Source organism: Tenrec ecaudatus, chromosome 15 (genome assembly GCF_050624435.1).
Source record: "Tenrec ecaudatus isolate mTenEca1 chromosome 15, mTenEca1.hap1, whole genome shotgun sequence".
NCBI lineage: Eukaryota > Metazoa > Chordata > Mammalia > Afrosoricida > Tenrecidae > Tenrec > Tenrec ecaudatus.
This window is the reverse complement of record NC_134544.1, coordinates 98,015,317-98,028,754: the sequence shown is the minus strand read 5'-3', so window position 1 is coordinate 98,028,754 and position 13,438 is coordinate 98,015,317.

The following is a 13,438-nucleotide window of genomic DNA, read 5'->3' as shown; positions in this document are numbered from 1 at the left end:
GGATTTCTGAGCCCATTGTTCTCTCCTTCCAGCCCCTCATTGCTCCTTCCCTGCCTTGGGCTCTTATGTGTTCTATGCCCTAGAGAGTGGGCAGGATATAGTTTGTTGAAACCAAAAATTGGAAATTGGACCCCAAGATATCTTCAAACCTCACACTTTCCAAAATCTCTTATATTATTCTTTTACACCCAAGTAACCTCCTCATAGCACTTGGTAGTTTTCCTTGTGTGGAAGCAACATCTTTGAGAAGCATGAACTTACAGATTAGTCCCAAGGAGTTAGGGTTGATACTTCCTCAAAGGTCCAACTCTTCTATGAAGCCATTCAGTTCCGATTCCCACTCCCTCCTCCCTTGAGGAGATCCCCTCATGCTTCTGGGTTCTGCGAATCACTGCAATGTCCAACAGAAATTCATGAAAGTTTGAGGAAATGAATTATGTGGTGGTGGGTTCTGTTCAGTCCAAATTCTGAGGGTCAGGAAAGGGTATACCAGGCACTGGGTCCAAAGGACACGCTCCATTCTTAGCTTTGCATTTTATGTATGCAATATGACCAGAAGCCTCTGCAGAATGTTTCCAGTCGGCATTGTCCCCTACTAATCTTCTTCAGCCAGGATTTTTCTGACCTTGGGCCATGATCATCACCAACCCCACTGCTCTTATAAGCAATACACACACTCCATCCCAGAGCCTGACGACTGAGGTCAACCTCAGGGCAAGTAAAGAGATTCGTGTCGTAGGGTCTCAGGGAAGAACGTGCCACCTAGAAAAGTTGGGCCCAGACAAGACAGTATTTTAACTCTGTAGCCTCTAAACATGCAAGATTCTGAATAAAGACACTGCCTTTGTTTGCTGGAATATCCACAAGAATGCAAAATCAGCAAAATCAGAGCCATGATTTTCAAGTACAAAGATTCAGGAGAGCAGTAAGTGGAAAACAACCATTTAAAAACAGGATCAGAATACAAATAAGAGCCAAGAACAATATTTTACATCTTGAATGAAAAGACATTTTCTTGAGACCCAACAGGCACTCTCCATTAAAATTAGGTCCATCCATGCGGCTGACCCTCAACATTCAGAGAGTGAGTGCAGACACGCTTGTAAATGTTCCTTACCCAGAAGGCTCTGCTTCAATTGAAATGTGAGCATCTCCAACCAGAACAGCCTCTCCATTTGTGCTCTGGGCACAGCCCCATCACAAGTGCTCATGGGTCTCACCTTAAATTTATTCCCTAAACTCAAAGATTATCTAATTTTGGAAAAATTGTTCATATTATTGACTATAGAAGCTGTGACACTATTTCTAAACATACAGTTTTAAAGCTCAAACCCCATTCTGTTTCCTTCCTCCTAACAAAGTTAAAACATTTTCCCCAGTTTTAAGACTGACACCACTCATTTCCTGGTGAATTAGAATCTATATATTTCCAAATGAATATATATTTTTACAATGGGGAAATCCAAGCACAAGGTGTTGGTCATGTGGACTTCTTTGGCCCGAATTTGGTGAAGGGAATGCGCCATTGCTTTAAAATGAAGACACATCGATTTCACTAAATCCAGGGGTTCAAGCACAGGACACTCGCATTTTTCGTTTGGAGATCATTGAGTTGGTTCACTTTTCACATGCACACTGGCAGAGCATCACTTGATCCTGTTCATTTCACCAAACCCCCATCTCACTGTCTGCTCTTGGTGCTTGTCTGACCGACTTAAGCTTGAGACCGTGATGTTGTTGCACACGAGTTCAGGTCACCTCCATTTCTGAGTATGACTACCATGATCATCTCATAATTTCATAGCAGTGGTTGCTAGAGGTCTTAAGTGTCAACCTCATGACAGTATCCATCTGCACATCACTTTCCTAACAGGGTTGGTACACATGTTCCCAATGAGCTCCTGAGTGCTCCCTGCACTCTGAAGCAGAACACATTGAGATCTAGTGCAGATGTTCTGGGTTTGCTTTGCAGTCCCCCATCTCCTGGGGTTGGGCTTGGTCAGTCACGTAATCAAGGTGCGCTGTGTCTCTCAAAATTCTGAAAGATGGAAATGATAGAAAATATGTCCAAGGAAAATGCAATCATATTTGCTGCAATTGTCTATTGTCATACACTCAATAGGCAGACAACATTGCAGCTTAAAATTACAACAGTTCTTCATTTGCTTGTTTTTATTTGTTGCTTGGCTTCTCTTTTACTCTTTTGATGCACATAAATCTGATTTTTAGAAGGTCACTCATCCATGTTGTCTTCTTTGTGTGTACTTTCTTTGCAATGGGGCACTTATTTGTATGCCTATTTCCTTACAGATGGTCTTTATAGATCTGGGATTTATATTTAGGTCTGTGATGATCACTTTGTGTTTGATTTTGTACATGAGCTGAGCTTTCAGTTGTCTTTCATTTTTCTGAGGGTGGCGACCCAATTGTGCCGGCCCCATTGTTGAAGAGAAGGTCGCTCTCCATTATAAAGTCCCTTGGGCCTTTGTTGAGGATGAGTTGCCTGTATGTGGATGGGTTGTTTATTAGTCTTCTATTCTGTTCCATTGGTCAACATACCTATCATTGTACGAGTGCCAGACTGTTTTGACTGCTGTGGTTGTGCAATAGTTTTGAGGTTGGTTTGTGTGAGGGTCTCTCTTTGTTCTTTTTTTTTTGGGGGGGGGAGGGTCCCTTGATTATTTTGGGACTCTCCATATGGAGTAATCATTTTTCATTTCTTTAAAGGATTATGATGCCATTTGGATCAGGACAGCATTGTATTTAAAGATAGCGTTAGTTATGACATTTCCTTAGTATTGAGCATCTTTATCCATGAAAATGGCATATTGAGAATGTGAACAGACTTGCATTGGGAAGCATAAACATTCATGAATCATGTCATCTTGATGAACAAGAGAGACAGAAAACAGATTAAGACACAAAGAGAGTTCGGACCAGTGCTGAGTCTGACCTGCACCCTTCCCACTGAAGATGAGAGCCATAGGGGAGCCACATTCTGCTTTAATGTGGTTTGTTCCCTACCTAGCCACCTACATAACTCTAACCTATAACTCAATGTCACAATGGGGGAATTCTATGGAAGTCTCTGCTCTCAGTCTGTCCTTTCAGCAGCACAGCACCGTCTTTCTCTTCAGGCATCATTTGGAGAGTTTGAAAAACCGGTCTTTCTGATCCAATTCAAAAGCTAACCTCTGGCAGCACCCACTCACTCCATCTTCTCTAAATCTCATTAGAACAGAACCTCCAAGTTTCCCTGAATTTCTTCTGGAGCCTGATCCTTAGAACCACATGCTGAGTAATTTTCCTCCCATTACCAAACAGACTTATTTTTCTACAGAATGTTTTCTTCTTATAATACAACTTTTTAAATGTATCAGGGATAGTCATGGTAATATTAGAGAGATTCTCTGAGGGAAACCAAGACATGGAGAAGAACACCAATACCACAACAGGAAAGCAGTCCTGAACCTCCCTCCATCTGCACCTGCTCCTGGACCTGAGACCTGTGCTCTGTGGGTCTGGAGTGCCCCTGTGGGGGCCTGTTTTCTCCCTGCAGGGGAGGCTTGTATCCCCGTTGAATCTGAATCTCCTCACTGTGATGGTAGCACAGTAACACAAAGGCATGTCCTCGAATTTCATCCTGTTCATACACAGATACAATATGTTCTAGGAGTCGTCTTTGGAGATAGTGAATTGACCCTTCACAGAGTCTTTGTATTATATACCACCACCCCAGTACTAATTCTTGAGACCCACTGCAGATGCTTCCCCAGAGCCTGGTGGATGCAGATCATGGCATAGCTATTTGTAAGGTGACCAGATGTTCTGCTTTTGGTGGGACAGTCCCGATTTCTAACAATGTGCCTGGCGTCCTGTGGCATTTTTTAAAAGTCCTGATTTTTGAAAAGAATGCACAACAAGCTAGGGAACAGCGGGAGAACGGGAAGGGAATATACGGTTTTTGGCTGCCATGTGGCTATTTCGCCAGGATATGAGTTTTATATTATTTTTGTTAATTTTATAATGTTAAACTTTAATAATAACAAATAATTGTTGAGAACTGATTATCAAGAACTGCTTATCAAAGTTCGCATTGCTGATCAGTTGTTAGAATTCGACCACCATTGTTTGGACTTAATGAACAATGGCATTTTTGCCATTGGCAACGATGAAAACATTTTGTAACTGTCGTGATGTCAACAAATTAGATATGCATATAATTTAGGTAATTTATTTATTTCAATAAATACATACATTTTCTTGAATTTAGCAGAAAGTACCCGTGTTATTTATATTTTATAGTGGCGGCAAAAAGTCTAGCGCCAGCCTTGAAAGTGACACGACTTACGTTACAGCAAATTCAGAGAAAAAATAATACAAGTTAGTATTGTTATTATTTAGAAAGAAATATAGGATTAAAATTTAAATAATTTTAAAATATAGTTACTTTACAGCAATCAAATTAATTTAATTTATAACCTAACAAAATATGTTCATGTAATTATGTACCTACTTGCTGTGTTTTTAAGCAATATGTTTATAATGTAATTTTAAATTATTTTTTTGGCAAACAATGCAATCCCATTAGTTTCCTATATGTGCTATGCACGCTATATGCACATACATATTATGTGCTTTGACATGTGACATGTGAAAAATATGGTCATCTTGAAACCAGTCCTATAGGTGATGCTAAGTTTCTTTTTTTAAAGGTAGAGCAGCATTTAAAATACACACTTAGTTGCCATCCGTGCTCAAAGAACAATAGGCAGCGCCCATCTTGTGTTTGGCCATCTTGTCGTTGGTCTTGTGGTTCTGGGAGGCACTAAAGATTATGGTCCCTGCAGATGGGACTTTAGGTATCGGTAGAGCAGCAGGCTCCTCCTGATGAATTTTAAGTTAAATACTATACACAATGTGTGTTGAATTCAGGGAAACAGAGTTCCATGGGAAGAAACTAGCATCCTGGGCCATTCATGTAAATATGAGAAAAGTTATACTTTTGCAATAAACAGAGAAACCACCAGAAAACTAGTTGCTGTCCAGTCGACTCTGACTCGTGGTGCCCCCATGTGGGTCACAGTAGAACTGTGCTCCAGGTGGGTTCTGACGGCCAGATTCTTTTATCCAGAAGTAAACCACCAGGCCTTTCTTCCTAGACACCTCTGGGTGAATTCAAACCTCTAACCTCACAGCACTGAGTGTAAGAACTATACACTCCGATTACCCCTAAATCCAAACAACAAGCAGGAAAAACACCCATCTACAACAAAAAACCCACCACCACAAAAGCCACATCTGACTTCTGGCACCCCATGTGTTGTCAAAGGAGTACTGTGTTCCCAAGCGTTTTCTTTCTTTCTTTGTGTTCCCCCAAGCATTTTCAATGGCTGATATTTATGAAGTTACTCATCAGGCCTTTCATTAAATGTCCCCAATAGGGAAGCATTGCTCTTTGTTTCGTAGAAGGCCCCATCCCTGCTGTATGCGTCCATTGACCATAGTTATGGGGTCAGCCTTCTGCCAAACTCTCAACTCTTTTAACTTCCCAACCCCTTAGCTTCTGTGCTTGTCATATCTGCTTCCTGCTGTGCACAGGTCTAAGCATGGGGACTCGTGCCCTTCTTCCTTTCCTCCGGGCACGTAACATGTGCCTACTTCTGAGCGCTTCTTCAGTCTCGCTTGTCTGCTGAGTGCCAAAACACTGCATCAGAAAGTTGTGCAAACATCTGTCTATGTAAAGTTCCTTTGGGTGCTAGAGGGGAAGGAGAGGAAGACAAGGATTATTCCTTCTGTTCTCAGCACCCAATCAGCAAAGATGGAACAATCAGATTATAATTGTGCGAGAAAAAACAAACCACTTACCAAGAAAATTAGGATTAAGAACAACTCTCCAAATCTGGCAACAGACCTTCAAGGAATAATCTAGAAAAACCTATGTCTGAGGCTCTTAAGTTACTGTTTTAGGCTGAAGGGTAATTCAAGACTCATCTATGTGACTGTTTATTGGACGAAGATCATGTTACTTTTTCAAAGTTCACTTGTTAAAAGGGACCTGTTTTGATCTATGGACTTATTAGGGAACACCCATTTCACTACTGTCAACTTAAAGAAACAACAAGAAAACAGTGACAGAATCACCCCAGTCTGGTTTCTCCCCCACCTCTCCTAGTTGTCCTGGAGACAGTTGTTGAATAAATAAGATAGAATATTTTTTGTTTTTTGTTTTCCCTAATATAGCTGTGAATAATAATGGCCACCTATGTTCCAGCCTAGCCAAACACATCACATCCCTGCAAGTCCCAAAGGCAGTTTGAAATTCTAAGAGGGTCAAGTGGAATGGCTGGGGCTTCTGCCAGCATCGCATTGAATGATGTGGAAACTCAGGTCTCTCCTGCCAAAATATGTTTTTAAGCAATATGTATATAATAATATATAATATAATTTTAAATTATTTTTTATATTTTTAACATAATGAGTAAGAAAAGAGGATGCAACTACAATGATGATCTAAGAAGTGAATTTCCTTTTATTAAAAAAAACAAAAGCGATTACCTGGTAAAATGTGAGAAATGTAATGGTGAGTTTTCTATTTCGCACGGCAGGAAGAATGATATTTCAAAGCACTTGGAGACACAGAAACATAAAAGATATTTAAATACTGCTGCATCTTCCTTCAAAATACAGGAAATTCTTTTTTCGGAAAATAACTTATGGAGATGAAGAAAAGAAATTAGCATTAGCAGAAGGACTTATGTCTTTTCATGCTATTAATCACAATCATTCCAAAAAGTTGTTCAACAAAAATTTGCCTGTGCTAGAACAAAATCCGAGGCAACTGTGTGTAATGTGCTTTCCCCATATGCATTTTCAGAATTAAACAAAAATATAGAAAATAATTTTATATCCATATATTCTGATGCATCTAATAAGGATATAAAGTTATTTCCAACAATTATTAGATTTTTTGATTCGGAAACTGGAATAAATTAAAATTTTAGATTTCGTTTCTGTGCCTGGTGAAACTTCTGAAATAATTTTCAGTTCCATTATTAATATTTTGGAAAAAAAAACAATTTAAAACATAAAATAATTCAATTTTGTGCAGACAACACAAACACAAATTTTGGAGGAAAAGTAAGAAGAGGAACAAATAATATTTTTTATAAATTAAACAAAAACCTTAATCAAAATATTGGTGTTGGTTGTGTAGTGCACATAATACATAACGCCATTCAAACAGCTGCTGATTTGTTGCCCATAGATGTGGAAAATATTGTTATTAAAATATATTCTTATCTCTATATATACACTGTGTGCGTTGAAACACTTAAAGAATTTTGTGAAACTGTGGAAGTCGAATATCAGAAAATACTTGGATACAGTAAAACACACTGGTTAGCTCTTTTGCCAGCTGTCAAAAGAATTTTGAAAATATACGATCCTTTGAAGTCCTACTTTCTATCATAGGATAAATGTCCTAGAATTTTAGAAGAGTTTTCTGAAAAAGAATCTTCAAAAATTTGCCTACAGTTGGAACACAATCAAGCAGCTCTTTTTCAAAATGCTATAAAACTTACTGAGGGTGACAAAATTTCAGTAATCGAAGTAGCAAATGAAGTTAATAATTTAACATTTCAATATCAAGAGCAGTTAGAAAATAATTTTCTCCCATTCATTATCCATAATAGTATAAGCCAGCTAGAAGAACAAGGTGCAATAAATCGTGCAGATATAATGAATCACGTTAAAAAGTTCTATAGTAACTGGATAGATTACGTAGAAGACTGGATGGTACATTTCAGTGATATTGAACATTTTCATTGGGCTACATTAAAACAACAACTTAATTGGAATGATGTGCAAAAATCATTCGATTTCGATCATATTACTCAAAATTTCCCATATAGTAATATTTCAAAAAATGATCTTTTAAAATAGGTATCATTACTTTAAAAATAAATTGATAAGGAAAAGATTAAATATGGGCATCAGCAAAAATCACAAAAGAGAACAAATGGTTAGAAATATTTTATCAATTTGAAACAAACCATGTTCCATACAATAATGCACTAAAAATTGTGGAATATGCGGACGCTGTCGTTACCAGGAACTAATGCTGTGACTGAATGCGTTTTTTTCTACAGTAAATAAAGTGTGGACATCAGAAAAATCGCAATTAAGTGTTGAGACATTGAAACCATTTTATGTGTGAAATATAATTTAACGAATTCATGTGAAAAATTTCATGACCTTTTAAACAACAGCAGCAATCTACTAAAAAATTCACTCAAATGAGAAATATGCCAAAGAATAAAATATTATACATAATTTTTAATGTATTATATTTGTAGATATAATACAAGACTATTTTGTGTTCCATGCAAATTATTGTTGCTCCATATAGACCAAATTTTTAATCAAGAACACCCGCTCCCCCCCTCCCACCCCCCGCCCCTGTCAATGATGTTCTGCTTTACCAATGTTAAAACCTGGACACCTTATAAAAAGAGTAATACAGAACCCACAGATTGTGGGGAAATAAATCTTTAGCAGTGAGGAGAGGGAGAGAGCAGGGGAAGAGAAGAAGAGGAGATGACAACTGGACAACTGTGGCATTTTCAGGAATTCCCCATATTGATGCTCACCTGAGGAGACTTGAGTCTCAGTGCTGCAGCACTGGGAGCAGAACCTGAAATCAGTGTCTGAGTTTGAGAGGCATTCAGGTGAAAACCAGGAGAGAGATGGTCAAGTGGAGCAGATGGCATCAGATGCTGTCAAGTGTGCGTCTCTGTGGCCCTAGCAGCTGGCTTGTCAATTGGGGAAATTCCACTTGGATAGCATGCCTTCCACCCACCACTTTTCTTTTTTTGTTTTCCACCATTTTTCTTTCAGTTCTTCTTTCTGTCTGGGCTTGTGTGTTGTTGCGATTCAAATGCAAATGTGTTTCAAATGCAAACAGAGCCATCCAAAGAGAACAGGTGTCAGCAGGGTTTCCAGCCTAAAAAGATTAAGAATGAATCCATTGCCACTCCAGGCCCTGAGCCTCACCTCTAGGCCCCTCCCTCCACGTCTCCCTCATTATCTCCAGGCCCCACCCCTTCGCATAGACACCACCCGACCCCCCTCCCCAAGTGATGCAATTTCCTGCAGAACTCACTTCTGAGTGAGAAGGATCCGAGTGAGCATCCCACGACTTCCTACGGGTGAGTGAGTTTTTGTTTCTGTGCTGATCCCAGGCGCGGAATCGCCCGCAGGCCTGGCGTCCCCAGCTGTGTCTGGGTTCCTGCGGATGTTATAGATCCCGCACCTGGTGTTCCATTGTTCCAGATCGCCACGACCCCCTGGGACATTTCCAGTTAAACCCTTTCTGAGCTGGCTACAGGCCTCTGCCTTCGGGCCCGGGAATATTCTGGCTGAATTTCTTGCTCAGAGATCCTCCTGCACCCTCACCTCTCACTCCAGAAAGGCGTCATTGGGGGTGGGTTCTTGCCAGGGCCCGGTCCCTTCAGTGTCAGGTCGCGGGCATGAGAGCATGGGGACCTTAGAGTGGCCTTTACTGAAAGGACAGGGCAGCCTTGCAGGCATCAGGTCACCCCCTTGGTGACTGAGGTCTGTATTAGAGTTTAACTTCTCAGCACCTTGTTTTGCAAAAGGGTGACAATAGCAGTGACAACCCCAAATAGCAGTGACAGCCCCAAATCTCGGCACAGATTAAGTCCTCACTTAGATTGCAGTCCCCTCAAAGAGTAAGCCTCCATTGAATGGTTTCTGCCGAGGAACAAAGGTAGTAGGTAATTGCCCTCAGGCTTTGGAGTGTGGATTACCTTCACCTCTACACAGGCAGCCCAGGGAGAAGCAGTCTTTCTTGGAGGTTTGTCTGCGTGTGTGTGCCCTTGATGGAGGTCACCAAACTGTAGAAAGTACTGGGAGTCTCCTAAACAGCAGCCATGTGCTACAGTCTTGCCCTGACTGCATTAGTCAGGAGGCCCTGGACCCATTGTAAACCCTCAATCTAAGGATGGAATGTCTGTCATTGTGATGCATTCATTGGCCACCAGCCATGCTTTTGTGAGTTTCCTTTGCCCTGCCCCTCCCCCAATCCCTCTTTAGCTCCCATCTCAATTGTGAACCTGGGAAGCCATTTCCTCCTCCTTTTGGTGGCTTCCCTTATTCAGATGATCTGTTTGTGTCTTTGTGCTATATTTGTCTCATAAGATTTAATAAATGTTCTCTTTAAACTGTATTTAAAATGGGGTCTCCTTTTTACTCTGTAACAGATCTTGCTGCATGATCCTTCTTAACCATTTCTGCTTTTGGAAACTAGCTTCTGCTCCGTTTTAGACAGTAAAAGGAACTCCAATCTCAAATATAATTTAAGAAGAACATTTATTAAGTTTTAAAAGAGACAAAGAGAATACAAAGACACAGACCTGTCACTGGATGAAGGAGATCGTTAGCACAGTTTAGGGAAACATTCAAGTCGAGAATCTAATTAAGTAAGATTGCAGTGTTGTACATGAGCTGGACCAGAACAACTGAGATGTGAGATTGAAAGAAATAGAAAAGTTTATAAACAAAAAAGAAGAAGAATCAGCGCAAGGACCAGCAGCCTGAAAGGGGGAAAAAAAAAATAAAAAGCTTGGCTGGATGGTTCCCTCCTGCTTACAGACTTGGGTTTTTATAAGGTTTCATTAATCTGCTGAGCTGTACAGAAGCAGAACTTGCTGTTAAGCAGCGCAGCTGATCAAGCTGGTACAGAAGCAGACTTTGCAGTTGCACAATTTCTTGGTCCAGGATAGTTTTTTGCTGATTTTAAGAACAAGGGGCTATTTTTTTTTTTTTTTAGAATGCTGTAAGGCCTGTGGTTGCATTTTAGGACTGGGGCAGAATGTTTGCTTAGTATAAATGGCTTTACTTACGCTAACTATTACAGCAGCAGAGGAAACTGTCGCAAGTTTATGATTGGTGGAACTTCAGTACAGTATTGTTATAAATGGGACTACAAAAGCAGGGACAGGACCATAACTGAGCCACCTTCGTTGCCAGATAGAGGATTTTACAAGATTGCTCCAGGGCCATCTGACCCAGGCAGTCAGGGCTCAACTGATAAGCCATGGCTCCTGACTCTAGGACCCCCTGGACTGGCTGGAGATTGGTGAAAGGTATCAACTTTCCAAGTTCCTCTGCTCCTGGGAAAATTTAATCTATATGCTTGCTTAAGGATCAGAAAGAATTCAGTGGAGGCTTAAGCTGCACAGCCATCTATATCCCTTTCCTCACTGGAGTGCTAAGACTTTACTCTCTACTACAGCTCCTGAGATTGGTCTCTGTGATGCTATACCTTTCCACTTGGATTGTGAAGAGCCCCACGTGGGGATGTTTCCCCTAATAAACCTCCACTCAGAGATTAGTTGTGTGAATGGCTCATCTCTATCAATGCTTTCCACCACCCCCTTTATCATCCCTTTTGACTCTTAGAGCAATGCTGGCCCAGATTTAGTGTCCACTCATTTTATCAACAGGGAATTTTGCTTTCCTTTTACATCTTTTGATTTGCAGAATCCAGAAATTATTTAGTTTAGGTCCTTTTTTGTATTAATCTGGAGAAATAATAGGCTTCAGTGTCTTGGTTTTGAAAATCCACAGGGTAGTACTTCTCTGTCCTATAGGGTCACTATGAGTCAGAATTGGTATATTTTGATAGTATATGCTCTCAAGGTCAGCACTTTTTTGTTAATTTGCTAAATTTAGCTTCTATATTTTCCAACTTATGCTTAATTGAGTTGGTCCTCAATTCCCCCAACCCCTTCTCCTCACAAGACTGAGTTTGAAATCATCAGTGGTGGGCCATACATCCACATCCTAACAGCTGCATACTTTGACTGAAGGACATTAAGTCTCATTTGCTAACTTGCTGACACTCTCCTCTCTATTTTTTTATTGCTTAAGCTTGCTATTTCTGCATTGGTCCCCAGACCCACCAGATTCAAAATTTTGGTGGGCTGCTGCCCATGCCCATATTGGATACCAGCAGGAAGTTCCCTAGCTGGTCCATCCCCCTAGTCAGTGTGTACAGCTGTGATTGGAGCCGAAAGTGTTCCCACCCACTCAGGGTGTGTTGCTTTATAAACCAGAATCCGAGTGGTGCTTGGGGCCCAGATGTATTGAGAGCTAGCTGTTGCCTGTTTCTTGGCAGCTGCCTCCAGTAAAGCTTTTCATTTGATGCTTTTCGATGTGGCCCTCATTGGTCTCGAGGCCCGGATATAACAGTTTCTTGGAACCAAATTCAAAGTAGGTAAATACTTTTTATCCTTTTGATTGGTTTCATATGTTAACTGTTTCACCTTCAATTTGTTTGAATTTACTGTGCAAGAACTGTGTCCTACTAATAGCTCCTCATTTTAAAAAATTGTGTCATAACTATTCCTAATAGAAGGCAAGATCCAGACATATAACTCATATACAGTAGATATGATCGTATTTAAAATAAGCTACCATTTTCTATGTGCCCCACTGCATGGTAATGCTTGAATGTTGTAGCCTTTTAGCCAAGTGGTCTTGATAAGAAGCTTATTTTATTCACTGTGACCAGATTGCCATCTCATGGGCCAAAACTGCTTTCATTTCATGTAGCTGCTAATCATTTAACCACTGGATCAGTAGGACTTCTTCACTGACTAATTTAGATATGCCAAGTTCTCACCAGGCTTACATGTTTCTTATTATAGACATGGTGATTCTTAATGAGTATTGTTTTAGTTATTTAATTATATTTTCAACATAATGCCAATGTGCATACATAGACTTGAATATGCTATCATGTTTAATTTTCCCTTTGGTTTGGTACCTTGGAGCTAATTCCATCTTGTGGAAAATTCATGTGTTATAAAGCAGAAAAGTTCCATAGTGTTTCCAGAGTGTCACATTTGTGGAAGCAGATCTCCAGTCCTGTCTTCTTCCACAGTAATGCAGACTGTTTAACCCGTCAATCCTCAGTTGAACAGTGCAGTGCAAGCTGTTTGTAGAACCCTTCATTGTTTCTGAGCCCCAAAACTAACTCACTGCCACAAAGTCAATTCTGACTCACAGTGTTCCACTATAGGTGTCTGAGATTCAAAATCTATACCGGAGTAGACAGTCTCGTTTCCTCTTACAGAGCTGCTGGTTGCCTTGAAGTGCCAGCTTGAAGGTAGCAAATGAAGCCAGAATTCTCTATCTCTCGAAATGAAGCAAACCAAGCAGATGCCATCAAATCCACACCAACTCCTGGAGGCTCCATGTGTGTCATTGCACCGGGATGTTGCAGAGGGGTTTCAGTGACAGGTTTCTCAAAGTGCATCACCCAGTCTTTCTTCCCTGGAGACTGAGTAGAAACAAACGTCCAATCTTTCCATGAACACCTATCCATGTTAACCATTTGTAATGCTCAGGG